The sequence below is a fragment of the Anopheles darlingi genome, chromosome 3 (genome assembly GCF_943734745.1).
Source record: "Anopheles darlingi chromosome 3, idAnoDarlMG_H_01, whole genome shotgun sequence".
NCBI classification, from domain to species: Eukaryota; Metazoa; Arthropoda; class Insecta; order Diptera; family Culicidae; genus Anopheles; species Anopheles darlingi.
The window spans coordinates 19,463,967-19,479,034 of record NC_064875.1 but is presented as its reverse complement, the minus strand read 5'-3'; the positions used below and the strand labels follow the sequence as shown (position 1 = coordinate 19,479,034).

Below are 15,068 nucleotides of genomic sequence, written 5' to 3'. Positions count from 1 at the left end.
GAGGAGAGTATGCGCCGTGTTTATGCTCGGCCGGCTGTGATGCTTACAAGCAATTCGACTGAGGAAGGCGGTCACCAGTCATGCTGTGTGTGTGTGTGTGTGTGTGACGTGGCCGTTTGTGGTGGCCACGGGAGCGAAGCAAAACGATTATTGAAGTCGACGATCGAGTCGATTAAAACGCTCGTGTTGCTGAAGAGTTATAGAATTCCTCCTGGTGGGAGGGTGTTGAATGGTTTCTATCGACCGATCGATCGACAGCCGCGATGGTGGCAATGCGCTAAACTGGATTCTAATTTGGGAAAGGGGTCTCTCTCTCCCTCTACCCCGTGTTCTGTCCTTCCACTGTACAAGCTCGTTGAGGGCGATGATTATTTCGATCAAATGAGGTAGATGATGATCGCGCGCCATTAGATTGCTAGCGATCCGTGGTGACCGCTAGTAAGGGGCGGCAATGATTGGAACCCCACCGCCGATACACTAATCGCGGTGCGCGGGCTGTGTAATCTGACTCCCTTTCGGTACGAGGACCTTACAGGAGTCCCTGATATGGCGCGATTTCTGAAGAGCTCTTTGAACCAAATCATCCAATCGCCAATCGCGTTGGCATCGTCGTCGTTGAAGTGTTTCCTGAACCTGATCGAAACTCTGGACTCCACTGAGCTAAACGACACAAATGGAGCCGGAATCGGGCGGAATTGGAAACCATTTCGGCTCTTTCGGAATGGAAACGACACCGAGGACCGAGAGACAGTTTCAATTTTTCGCCAAAATCATGCACTTCGCCATTAATAAAAACGATCTCCCCCCTCTTCGAAATAGTGAAACTCAACCTCGCGACTCATCAACGGCGTCGTCGTCGTCGTCGTTGGCGAGCGAGGGACCCCAACGCCAAACACCGAAACCGATGATTAAGAAACGGGCCAGCGTTTTCCTCCGTTTCCTACTTTACGATCGTCGTCGCCGTTCACCCGTTTACGAGCACTTTTATAACTTAATATGATGCCAAATTATAATGTTACCCGGGGACCCGCTGGCCCTGGCGAGTGTTTGATAATCATCGTAATATAAATTTAATTTGTTTACTCTCCCCCGGGGGTGGGGGAAGCGATCGGTTGCTTGCTTGCTTGCTTCCAAAGCACGCGCGCGCGCACACACTGGGACACCAGTTGTCCATGTGCCGAAGCTCCAAATTCTCGCCCTCGGACCACTGGGATGTAAAGGGAGTGTGTGTGTACGGTTTCGGTTGCGATCTTTAATGCCCACCGAGACAGGGCACCAGCGAAGGTGGCACCACAGCACCACCAAGAATGTCCATTTCGTAATGTTGTCCTTTGCGCCACACACTCTCTCGTTCGATCGCGTTCGAATGGCCCTTGATGCTTGGATGGTTTTTATGATGTACCGTGCCATAAAAAAAGAAGGCTGGACGAGGGGCGAGAGAGAGAGAGAGGGAGGAAAACACGATCACGTCTGTTGACGATCACGCTGGGCGAAGATCGAAGATGATGTACCCGCGGTGTCGAGGAACGGAGCGACAATCAATCCCCGGGGGGAAGGCGAGCAAACGGACGAATCGAAGCGATCAAGCGTCAACTCCAAAAGTGCATTCAGACTCATTTCGCGCTCGTTGTTCTTTCGTGCTGGTGGCTCGAGATGGTCAGTAAGCTTTTACGGTTTTATGCTCGGGAACATATTAATTAGGCAAACGGGAAGAGGTTGTTTCAGCGACGGCTATAAGGGTACAGCAGCAGCACGAGACGGCAACAAAGTGGAAGCACCAGCCCCAAGGAAATTGCTAAACTTTTAGTAGTGTTTCAGTAAGATAGTAATAACATTTCCTTTCTTGCTCTGAATTGTTCTCAATGCTTGCTCATCAGTACTGAGAGACATGAGAAAACGAAGAGATATTGCTACTGCTACTCTTGTCATTAATGTAGTGTCGTGGTAAACAAGTTATACAAATCTGTTACAAACTCTTAATTCGTTTTCTACCTTTCTACCTTCAATTATTCACATTTACTTTTTAGCTTTTAGCATAAGATTAAGATCGTTTAAAACACATCAAACAACTTCTTGGTCCTATTGGGCACTATAACTGGCAAATCGAACTATTAAAGATTTTGAAATACCCTGAGAAAAGGCTGTCATATATCTAGGAGTCCCTTTAAATAGCAAATTAACTTCCATAATTCATTTAGGAGTAACCTTAAACAAAAGTGCGAAAATGCGCTGAGCTTTGTACTCCTTCGTCAATCGCAAGTAACGAAATAGAGGAGGCTAAAATGTCTATTTACAGTACGCTCTGTCCTTGCTTATGGTTGATCTCGAAGTCTGGGACACAAGTACGATATTTTTATAACGACAGGAGGCAAATAATGTAGATCAAACACTTTAAAATCATTCCTAATCTGCCATATAAATATCATGCGAAAACAGGTTCAGACCAAATTATGCTCTAGAGGTTCTAAAAAGATAATTAAAAATATTAGATCCTTCCAATTGTATCTTCCGGCGACGAAATAAATTATAAATTAAATCATCAGAATTTGTAAAATTATTTGTCAAAAGCGATTGTTCCACTGGTTCCGTGTTCTCGCATCACACCAAAGTAACCACGTTAACCTCGGTCGAAGAAGCCTCTTTAAAACGGGGCTCAAACCGCGTGATGCGAACCTTGTCAGAAAAATCAGTAACCGAAAACCTTTTCGGGCAAATAAAATACCGCGACAAGTCATTAAACCGATACGAGCTGGCAAGCTGCTGCAGCCTCATCGTACCATTCGGATCAGAGGGAAATCCTCACCCTGGCCGTGACAGTGTGCCTGCTTGTGACGCGATACCAAGCCGTTGATAGTTGTTGGAATCAAAGCAGACGACGGAAAAACGACACCCAAGGCAAACCGTGATTTGGAAAGCCCGAAGAACCCGGAGAACCACTCAAACGTGTGTAAACGATTGTCATATAGCGTGGCCATTGCAGGGCGCCTCACCGGAGGAAGGGGGAAGCCGGTTGTGCACGCCATCCCCAGGCAGACGACCACTAATGGATTAATTTGTTTTACTTAGCCCACTTGATAGCACACAAACACACACACATGCACACACACAAACATTCACTCGGTTTTCGGTGATGATGCTGTTACAGATAGAAGCAGCAGCAGCAGCAGCAGGGAGTAGACGCGACGACGAATCGAAATGATCTCCGTTTTTATTCGACGCCGCCGCGCCGAGCCGCGACACTTTCTGTGACAATTCCCGACCTCTTCCAGCGGACCATTTTTTTTTTATGGTGGGCGCTTTATAGCGCGTTAAGGAGAAACGCAGCGCTAACGGCTTAATGCGTAGCAAAGCCTAATTTTCCATCACCCAAAGTGAGCCGAGGAAGTGTAAACAGTGGTGCTAACCACAACGTGCCTGTGTGTGTGTGTGCTCCTCTAATGGTGGCCACGAGCAGCATCATCATCATCAAGGGTCGCGCGCGCCAGGCATATTAGGCGAGGTCGTTCTGCTCGAGCCGAATGACGATCGCGCCGAGTAAGCGCCGTTGATGTCTTAATTTGAGCGCAGTTGCGCCAGTGGAGGAAGTGTAATAATCTTGGGTAAGTTGCTCTCAACGGCTAGGCACTCGCGATAGACTCGCATTCTACGAAAAAACAAGGCTAGACCCCGGGCCGTAGGCTGGTTAAGGATGATTTATGCAGATGCAACGACATCAGCACCACAACCCGGTCCATTACGAACTCAGGGGGGAAATCCCAAGACCGACCGACCGAGAGCCTGTGTCTTGTGACCCATATATTCCGCGTGAACGACATGATAAGGCCGGCTCGCGATGGTCCTCGCGATGCTCGCTCTTGCTTGCGCACCGCAGAAGCGATCGTCGCCGATTCGTGGTGCACGCATTCCATGCGATCTGTATGTGTCTGTCTGGCACGGCACGGAGCGATCCCCCTTTCCCCCGGCCCCGCGTTGGCATCTGGATAATCGAATTAACACCTTAACCCCCGGGGGTGAGGACCTTCAGCCTTTCGTAGCCACGGAGTGGTGGTGGTGCGGTGCAGCGTGGACAGGATAAATTGTTTAACATTTTAATAAGATTGTTCGACAGCGAATAAATTTGAATATGCTTTGCATGCGCAAAAAAGAAAACGGTGCGATCAGAAGCAGCAGCAGCAGCAGCAGCAGCCAAGAAGCGTTCGCGAGGCTCTGCGCGATGGCCGATGAAAATGGCATTCCAATGGCAGGCATGCAATGGTGCAATCTTTTAACGTCTTCAACGGTGCACCGATTAGAGCCACAGAATGTGTGATCTGCTTCGCACTTTTGGTTTTTCGGGCCCAATGCGCGTTGTTGGATCCGCGTATATTGCTTCTTCTTCGCATCTCGCATCGATTTGTGGCTCATTAGGATTGGAGCTCTATTGGGTTTTTTTTTCTAACGTTAAAAATCATTTCCTTCCTTTTCGTTGCTTATCGTAGCGGAAGGTGTTTGGATTTCGTGAATTCGCGATCACTTCGCGCCACAGTTTTTGTCAATCACCCCCCGGAAGATCGGTCAAATCAACGGTCAATACAAACCGGAACGCCAAAAGTGTCAATGCAGAAGCTTAATTGCCGTCTGCCTCAACGGGTGCGTAAGCTTCTGGACGGTTTCTGGTGGAAAGGCCACTCCACTCCATGCTTCCACTTCGTCTCTCTGTTCCCGTTTGTCAGTCTCTCTCCCGTTTCGATCTTCTCGATCATCCCAATCAAAGGAGGGAAAACATTAAGGCACTGGCCAGCAGAGGCGGCGGTTTTTGGTAATTGGCTCGCTTTTTATATCTCACCATCCAGACCGCGCCAGACCAGGCCAGACCAGAGAGACCCGACCCGATCGATCCGCTGGCTAGGATGACTGCACTCATTGGAATTCGAACTCGAATTCGGTGTCCCCCCGTTGGCTGTAGGGAGGAAAGGCTTCTTGAAGGGGGATAACAAGTTTCTTCTGCGGCGCGCGCCCGCCAGGCAAACCATTTTTCAGGCGACTTTTAACGACTAAATAAAAAACACATCTCACGAGGCGATTTCTGCTCGCAGCGGCGTCCCCCTCCAAAAACCAACGCTCCCCTCCCCTTCCTATGCGCGGGAGATGATTAAAAGAAATAAAATCAGAAATTAATTCAACGTCTTGATCACACGATCGGAGAATTTGTTAGTTTCATGTTTTCCCCAAAAATGTGTTTCGGTTTCGGTCGAAGGCTCCGAAGGGGATCATGGCTGATCACTCCTCCGGTCGGTCGGGATCGGGTGAAAAACGCGCCAGCAACGGGGACAACCCTTGTTCTGGTTCGCTTGTTTAGATAAAATGTAATTTTGAATTTTCTGTTTAAACACAATACAGAATAAAGAGGTCCTGTTTGTTTTTACTATTCTTTTGCAGTATTCCTGATTCTAGACTGCATTTAATTGGACAGCAGTGCCTATAGAAAATACAGAATCTTCGATGAACCGCGGTAAAAGGATGCTTGCACTTGGCATCACGCCTCAGCTTTACAAAAACGGATTCCAGTAGAGTAATCGTAGCTTCCATTTCTCTCTCGGCATGAGAGAATTTCTTTTTCACAGAAGACTCACAATGTTCAAAATGGCATTTTATCAGCCTGCAGCTCATTTTTAAGAGAAAAAATGGTGTCATGTTTTCCAAAGCTCTCTTTGAAGTGAATTAGTTGAATTAAATATGAAGGACAGAGCAGAAGAATTACAATCCAGACCTCAAAATAAGTCAAATTGGCTTGAACATATCGCCAAAAATTAAAGGGCTCCCCGTTTGTCAAGGTTAATGCTCTTGAATTTGTATGATATCGCAGCTAAACGAACTGAAATAAGTCATTTTGGGTCAATCACATAATTAAATTAAAAATTAAAAAAAAGTCACAGAGTAAAAGTCACATTTCAAAAGACTTGCTGCAAAATTCGAAGAAAGTCGTGTACGAGTCTTATTAGTAATTAAATTCATCTTTTGAATGGTGTTTACGGAGTCAAATCATTCCTCCTCAGTACATCGTCTAGCAGCAGGAGCGCCTCCTACCACTAAGCGCAACCCGGTCAAGGACAATTTTCGTGTTTTATGACCGAACATAAACAAAAGTTTAATCAAATACCGCACAACACCGCCATCACAAGCACAAGTGTGGGTTCCAAACGGAGGGCCTAGGGACCAACAATCCATTCGTTAATATGTCACCGCCGCAACCACGGGCCCACGGAAGATCATAAATTTCCCATTTACCTGCGTGTATGCCGATCGTCGCTGCCCTCTGCTTGTAGGCATGTGTAGGCATGGCCATCCCTTCCACAAGTGACGTGGTTTCGATCGAAGCTACCCGAAACCCATCGTCATGCCGTCATTAGAAGTCACTTCCAGATGATCGCTTAATAGATTCGATCGAACGACGAATTCAACGACGGCTGCGATCCTAGCAATGGTTACGGCAACAAACGTCAAGAACCTGCAGCAACCGAAGCAGCGACGGTGACTGAACTGAGCGCGGCTGAACGACGAAAAATGTCGTTCCCCCATAAGCATAAACATAAAAACCGCTGCCCTGATTGAGAGATTTATCCGAAAATGTCCCATCCCCCCGCCACTCCAGCTCCCAGCTCCCAGCTCCCCGTTGCCGATGCCGTGGACAACGCAAAGTCGTCGTCGTCGTTTATAACACCACTAAAAGACACGCCGCTGCCGCTGATTCTGGCATGGTCACGGGCACGGGCAGAGGCCTCTTCGAGGGCTATACTATTTAATTCAAAATTTATTAACAAATTAGGTGCTCTTTCCGCCTCGTTCGCCCCAACAACATAATCGGGGCAGGTTTCCATTTTATCGCTTTTGTCTCTATTGACGACGAATTCGGACCTGGAAGCTGTTGGGCCCGCCATTGGCCATCGCATCGGGGATCGGGATCGAATTCCTCCCCCCCCCCCCCCGTCCCCCCCTCTCGGGGGTGATTGGAATCGCGCCGAGCGATAATGCACCAGGAATGGCGTGGACATACGTCGGCCCGGCGTGGAACATTATGGTGTGGAAGCGAATTTAAATAAATTAGAATAATCGACCAGGTAAGACGCGCGCGAGAGAGAGTCCAGCGCAGCGCCAGAGGGTGGACTAGAGAACACGAGAGCTGCAGCTGTCCTGCCCGCCTGCTTCCCCTTCTTTTTTTTTACGATCCATTCTGCACACTAATAAGGCTCCTCGCGCTGGCGCGGTGCGTTGTTTTTGCCCACTACCCTCTTCTCGAGAGGAAGGAAGCGCCAATGGAGTGCGGGAACATAAAATGCTCCGAAAACCCTTTAGAAGAAACGGTTTTATGTTTCATTCATGGCATTTTACGATCGAACTCCGGTGCTTTGCGCAGATTCCGATATCGAGCGGCCACCATTTTTTTAAAGGCCTAGCTCATTTCCTTCCCTGTGCAGCTGGCCATCTGCTGCTGGTGCTGCTGGTGCTGGTGCGTGCTCCCACATCCACCCAATCCGCTCAACATCAATCCGGTCCAAGAACAATGATAGAAATGTATTAGCATTATTGCTGATCGCGCAGAACAAGAAAGAAAGATGCGCGCGCTGTTGTTAATTGGATTTTGTGTAGAAGAAGAAGGAGCAAAAACAAAAATCAGTCTTGAAGTATAGCACCGGTTAGCTGGCAGCAGATTTGACCACAACAATCGATCGAGCGATCGATCGATCGCAGTCCGTGTCGTCAACTGGCGTCGGACATAGATAATCGATTTGCCTCAGCGCTGCGCACCTACGGCTGCTGGGCGTTAATTTAATTTCCATCCTCCATTAAACGCACCACCGATTGGTCGCAGTCCTCGGTTTCGGTCCGCTCACTCGTCGTCGTCGTCGTCGTCGTCGTCGGCCACAGCTTCACGCACAAATTGAATTCATCTTCGTAACATCATCGTCGTCGTCGTCGTCGTGAGAAAGAAATCAATCCACGCGCGCTTCCAGCACGAGTTTCAGCGAAGCGAAGACAAAAAAAAACTAGAATCTGATCCCATCCCGATAACCCTCTCTCCTCCATTGCTTCATCCTCTGAGATGCTGCTGCTGCTGCTGCTAGAAAACAATATATCTATGTATCGCGAGCGCACAGCGAAGACGTGATGTGATGAAGAGACACGGGCACCAGAAAAGAAGAAGGGGATGTGAGGTCGTTCAATCGATCGATCGTGAGGCGCAATTGAAAGCCGCGCGCCCATCAGCCCCTAACCGACGACCGGTAATTGCGGAAACGAGGCGTACTAATTAAAAAAAAAGAAGAAAAACGAAAGAACAGAGCACCAAATGGACGATTAGTGGTACGTCCGCGCATTCGCGACGGCTCGTTGTGTCCCCGCGTAGCATCTTCGTCGGTGCAATGGTCCATAGCCTTCCACCGGAGACCCGGTCACGGTCAGATTTATGTGACAGTCAGTGTTCGGGACTGGGACCGTAATGCTCCAGGTCTCCAGGGAGGGGTATTGTAGCCCTGTAGAAGCGCCAGGCCGGTGACAGGGCGTGAAAACGAACCCCGATTCTCCGATACTGGACCGGGACCTTCATGGGAAAGCTCGCGGGGATCGGGGAACCATTTTCTCCCGGGGGGGGGACCCGATGATGGCCGATGATCAATATCAATTAGTCCGGTATCCACTACTAGGTGCTGAGCAGGCGCGCCGTGCTATGCTATTTCACGCGCCAACGGAAAGATGGCGATCAAAGTAGGCCCCATTTTTCAGCCTCTTTTAATCAAGCGCCCAAGCTGCGATAAGCTGTCATCGCAGTAACCTGTGGGCTCCGGTTTCGAACGGGTTGGAGAGCTGTTGTGTTGTTGTACTTCCGTTGATTGATCTATTCGAAAGATGGGAGGACCATCCCACAGGAGGAGGTGCGTTTGTTGTTTTAGGCAGTCGAGGCGAAGGCGAAACAGGTTCTGGATCATTATTCTAATTTATCACTAGAAAGACTCTCTCCCTCTCTCAAGTAACTCAATTTGATGCCGATGATGTTTGATAGTTTCAGCAGCGAAGCAAATTGAGAAGCACCTCGCGGAGTGGCCTGGCAACAAGTTGGCAGCAGGCTTTTCGGTTAGCTACAAGCAATTAACGTTTGGATTGTTAATTTGCACCCGTTCGAAAGGAGAAAAGACTGGTAAGTACCTCTGTTCCCTTCGGCATCCCTCTCAACGCTCAAACAACGGAAAGCTTCGAAGCTGAGGGCGAACTTTGACCGCGCGAACGTAATGCTCAATTCGATTGAATAATGAGGCCTCTCTACCTCGCATTTACCGGGCGCAGCTCGCGCGTTGATCGCCCCTTGGTTACCGTTTTTGGGGGTCTCGCTTGCCCCCTCTGCTCTCATCCCGGGCCAGATAATCGGCCACTTTAGCGGCCACTGCGAGGAGTGGCCATTTTATTTCGGAAACAAAAAGGAGGCAAATAATGCGCCACCATCACTTACAGCCTGCTACTTTGTTCGGGTTGCTGGAGTAGCCAACCGGCCGGCCGGCTGGCGGAATCACTTCATTTAGGACGCCCCGAAGTGGACATAAATTGTTTGTGTTCAACGAACGGGGTGCGAAACATGCTGTCGAGTTTCGAGTCGACGAGAGGCTTACACCAGAAGTCGCAACTTGGGATGTAGTTGACCAAATTAGGGCCCCGGCAAACCGTGTGATGCCGAGACGCGCGAGTGGGTTTTGTAGCGATGTTTACCGAGTAGCAACCGAGAGCAGCCACCGCGAGAGCGCACCTCCGTCCTCAGCTCTACAGCTCTCCAGCGCTGCGCGAACGCGAACGTAATCCTAATTTAATTACGTGAAGGTGGAAAAATACATCGTAAATTATCTGTGCCCGCCGGTCAGACACTCCTCTCCCGCCTCCTCGGTACCCCTCCCCCCCCCCCCCCTTTGGGCGTGATGAGAGTGCTTTTGTGCTTCGCACCCGCAAGATTCGCGCTCCTGCGAAGTCCAAAGCGCACATTAATTTTTCATTCTTAGCAGTGGGGAGGACGTATCACCCCAAACACCTCCGATTCCCCCTTGTCGCAAATGCATTATGGTTTTGTTCGCACCACTCGCCTCCCCTCCTTCGTGCACACTCCTAAGCTTTGCCCCAATTCTTGGGGTCTCTGGCAGCGAAAGTGAATCTTAGCTGCCGGCGGCGGCACCGCCGTCCGGTCGTGAGCATCTCCGAAAAAGGTCGAACCAGGACGGATGCTGGCAATGGACTCGGGCCTGCCGGCTGGACTGTGTCGTGCGCAGTCTGTTTGAGCTGTCAGATTTTTCGAATATTTATGGATATTTTATTCTTTTCTGGAGCAGAAACAGCAGCAGCAACAGCAGCGGCACTCCATTCCAGCACTTTGTCTGAAGTCGGTAGTCTGGGGTCTGGGGTCTGGTCAGTTCGGCCAAAAACCGTATTTATGGCAGTGTTTGGTTTTCGCTATCGGACAACCGAAGTCGGCGATGGTGACGGTGGCGATGGCGACGCGACACGCGATAACTCCGAGTAGGCGCTGTAAGATGGTGCCGAGCATGACTAAGCTTGAGGCACGATTTGGCCAGAGGACATTGCCTATCGTCTAATGCATATTTAAATGGCGTTCGCGCCAGCAGCAGCCGGCACGATAGACGGCTGTGCTCGATGACGGAACAAATGGTCGCTAATGTTGTTTATGTGTGAGCAGCAGCGCAAGGTGAATGCTTAGAGCGCGTGTGCCACCTGTCTCGTGGCCATGCTCGCTCACTCAGGTTTATGGACATATTTTAATCAGCCCCTTGGCCAATGTATATTCATGCAAATTTAATCTCAAATCTATCCTTACTGAGGGCTAGAATTTTTACGCATCATCATTTTTTGAAAGCTGGATCAAGTGCGGTTAACTGAAACATAGCAACATTGGCTCCACTTCTTCAGGAATATTTTTCTTCTGTTGGAATTTGATCAAAGATGCCAATTAGGGTTCGTGTAATATCGATTTTATCGATAACTTCAGACTGCAAGAAAAATTCCAACAAATTTCGTCATCCGAACTGACAAACCATTCATCAGTCAGCCATTTTTAGCCAAATTTGCTTGCTTTAGGAATTAAAATCCTATTGCTATCTACAGCCAAAACACGTCACTGTTCGTAAAAAACATTCTTGTACACTTGGCTCCAAAATTGTCTTCAAACGCCTGCTTATACATGTCAAAACGTTGAACCAAGCAGCCCATCTTCATACAAATAGATTCATAGTTGATAGTGTCTGCAGCTAACGTTGACAAAAGCAATACTTTCCTTGTCTTAACTGACGGAATTATTGAGAATCTTTGACTGTCTTTCGAAGAGAAAACATCACGCATCCTTTTATAATTTTAACCACAAATATTGTGTTTCAAACGCAAGAGTTTCATGTTTGTGGTGCACTGGCGGCTCATCAGTTGATTGTATGAGTATCGGGCACGGTGTAAATCCTAGAGGATCAATATCTTCTTAATACCAATTTTCTCTAATCCATGTAAACTTTGCTTTTGCATATTATTTTCCTTCTTTATTGAGAGCGAAGGTCAACAAACTTTGGTTGGCAAATTAACGTTTATTATTTGATGTGCTGCTGATCCCGATCCCGATGGGTTTCAGCTGCTCCTCGGAATGGCCCACTTGTGGCACGAGCAGCACCAACAGCAGCAGCAGCAGAGGCATGGCTTTTATCGTTTTTAGATCTGCCGCACATCTAAACATAAGGCTTCCTGGCTATCCGGCTGCAAAATTAGCATAATCTCCATCGGTTTAGCCGCGAGGCAACACATGCTCAACGATGACGATGACGACGACGACGAAGACGAAGACGGCGGCCTCAAAACACGATGCTCTCTATAGCTAGCTATTCCTCTTGTCTGGTCTGCTCTGCTATCGATCAACAGGATTAGAGGGGCAGTGTTTTGGTGTTCCTGCGATGGAACCACGGTGTGCATGTTAGCATTGATGGAAACCCGAGCGCAGAGAGAGAGCCAGCAGCGTCGATAGTGTTTTGATAACCCAACGTACCTCTTTCGGTGGCCGCCATCCTTTCTTAGGCGATCATTTGCAGTGAATATGCGGCTTGATCGATGCACCTGTCATTGTGAAGGTGCTCCATGGTGCCTGCAGGGTTTGATTTCTTTCCTGCAGAACAGGATTCACGATCAAATCAATCGAGTTCATTCGTGTTGGAAAAGGGAGAGCTTTTCGCTCAATAAACATTCATTTTAATGTGCTTCAATGTACTTGAACCTACAATTAGCTGCAACTTGAAACAATTCCCCGCCATTGCGGTGATTGCGATCGGTTCGTTCGATTGCGATTGAGTTGAGGACCGCGCCACCAGCAAGCGCGCACACTCTGCACTTCTGGATAATACGCTCCCTGCCCCGGGAATGGCGCAACCCGGCAAGAAGGCGTAAACTTTGATAATCCAATTAATAAAGCTGGAATCTTTATACTGCCGCCAATCCCCCATTCTAGTGGTGGTGAGGTGCCAAAAACGATAACGACCAGGGACCATCAAAGAGCGAGAGAAAGCCCGTGAAGAAGCGACTCTCATCCACTAATTAATGGACTAATATTTAACGCTTTGCGTACCGAAAGGTCGACGTGGGGTTTTGTTTCGGGGCAGAAATAATTTTCCCGCTTGCCCCTTGGCCAATACCCCGGATTTGAGCGGACTTTCCGGGTCCGCTGGCTCTTTTGACCAGCATAAATACTCACCTTCCCCACCCAGAGCAGCCTAGCAGCGCTGGGCGTGCAGATCAAAGCGCGCGATTCTGTTTTGATCACCTTTTCACACCTTAAGCACCCGCTACTTAGCGCTTCGTTGCTTGTGGTGCGTCTGGTGGTGTCACGGCTACCGACCAGAAGCAGCGAAATCTCTTCCGCATCAACACACACACACACACACACACACACATACACACACCCACCGGTCAGTGCTTCCCCGCGTGCGACTGATGGTGTTTGTCACCTCGTTTCGGACACGGTCTAATTGAGGTCATAAATTGACCGAAATTACGAGCACTTAAGCGACAACCGATATCCGAAAGGACGGCTCCTCGAAATTCGCGACGGAAAACCAATCCCATCCACTCCGCGGGGGCCACAGAACTCCTTCGACTTCGATTGGCATTCCCGGGGACACCCCCAAAGGAGCTGTATTTGGTGTTAGTTCGCGACGATGGCCGCTGATTGCGCTGCGCGATCCAGACGCAATCTCCGGAGCACCGCAATAAGCCACCAAATTAGAGGAACGGGACCGTACGAACGATCCGTGTTGATGGTTGCTGCTGCTGCTGCTGCTGCGGTGATGATGGCGTTGATAGCGTCAATTGGTGACGACACGGTCATCGATGAGGCGAAAAAGGTGGAATAAGCGGCCTCCCCAAATGAGGGGCGTTATGGATGAAATCCCTGATTTCATGGCTTCCACGCCGAAACTGCACTTAACGCTGATAGCTCCCTCGGGCATTTTGTACGATGCAGCCGTGATACAGTTTGTTGAAATCATTTGCGGTCCCCCGAAAATTCCCGAAATGAGATTGCTCCATTTGTACCGGCGCCCATATCATGCTGCGGCGCATACCAATCCCCGTCATTTCTCGAACCCTTTTTCTTTCCTTTTGAACCTCTCCGAAAAAAAAACCAGAAATAAGCAAACACAACAAGACAACTCACTTTCAACGCACGTCTTCGCGTTATATTATTTCAAATTTCAAAATAAATTGCCATTCGCTGTCTAGATACGCCATTAACTAGTAGAAAACTACGTTCATAAATTAGCACGTGCCTCCGTTCCACTACCCTAATCGCTACTCGCACTACTCGCTACAGCTGCTAGTTTCAAACTTAAGTTAGAAAAGATCTTGTACGAGGATTGTATGTTTTTGCACCATCTGGATGAAGGAAAGAGGGAGAACGGATTTCGTTTTTGCTACAAACAGTCGCCTACATTTCTGATTGATTGATTTAAATTATCTTCTATTAATCGATGCGTGGCGTCCGTGAGCGCGAGTTTTTGCTATTTACAGTCATTGCTATACATTTCACGCGTCTGCTTTTTCAGTTTTCGATTTGTTTTGCCTAAGAAAAAAAAGGGTCCGTTTTATCCGACGAGTGACTCGCAAGATAATATCGGGGGTGCTAAACAGTTGCTTATGCTAACGCTGCACTGACGACGCTACGCATAGAAGCACTGTATGTAGGTGCTGTAGGTGACGATCTCTTTCTCTCTCTCTCGCTCTCACTATGACTCAACAAGATCGTGCAGATTGGTGAAAAGTAGCGGGGGACATTTCCTATTTGGTAGATAAATTAGCTCTCTCCCTCTCTCTCTCCATTTCCTCAGCTCTCTAGCTCCTATTTACATGTTGCTCCACATACACGATTCAAACCGAGGGACCCCGTGAGGGGACGGTGCCTAGTGATCCTTGAATTCGCGTATCAATTGACCATCGTCGATGAAAGGGGAGGGGGGATGGTGTGCTAGTGACGTACTGGGGACGAAATTGATTATCGTCTTTGCTGTTATGTCGCGCGCCGTGCCATTCGTCATTCGTCATTCGACAACTCGGTCGATGCACACACACACGGGCACGCTGGCACGCTGGTACGCAGTCACACTGTCACTCACTGGGACCTTTAACGGAGGGGGGTGAGACCGACATTGATTAATTGAAACGCATGCAAAGCGAGCGAGACAGCGACAACGCGACAACGCGACGCGACGCGACGACCACAACACGATGACAACCACAACAACGGAGCGAGAGGCGAGTTAATGGCTGCCTTCTCCACCCCGGAGGCGTTCGAGTGCAGGTCGAAGCAGAGGGAACCATCCCCCTTTGCTGCTGTTGCTGCCCTGCGAGCCCTTCACCCCCACCAACTGTCTGTCTGTCTGTCGTAGTCCTCGTCCTCGGCATGGACCGCACACCGCATTACGCCATTTTCCTTTTGCGAAGCTCACTGAAACTCACACAGCAGCAGCAGTCGGCGTCGAGTGTGTAACACCGAAGCCTGCAGTCGGGGGGGGGTA

At 49.0% G+C, this 15,068-nt stretch overlaps 1 protein-coding gene across 2 annotated transcripts in view; it reads right to left on the bottom strand.

Annotated features, from left to right (window-relative positions):
- Positions 1-13,708: 13,708 nt before the first annotated feature.
- The window catches only part of LOC125957128 (paired box protein Pax-3-like), a 48,525-nt gene continuing 47,165 nt past the window's right edge, over positions 13,709-15,068 (bottom strand). For both annotated transcript variants that reach the window (XM_049689607.1, XM_049689608.1), the window contains exon 6: positions 13,709-15,068. This exon is cut by the window's right edge and continues 1,265 nt beyond it. The gene's annotated coding sequence lies outside the window, so the exon portion shown is untranslated.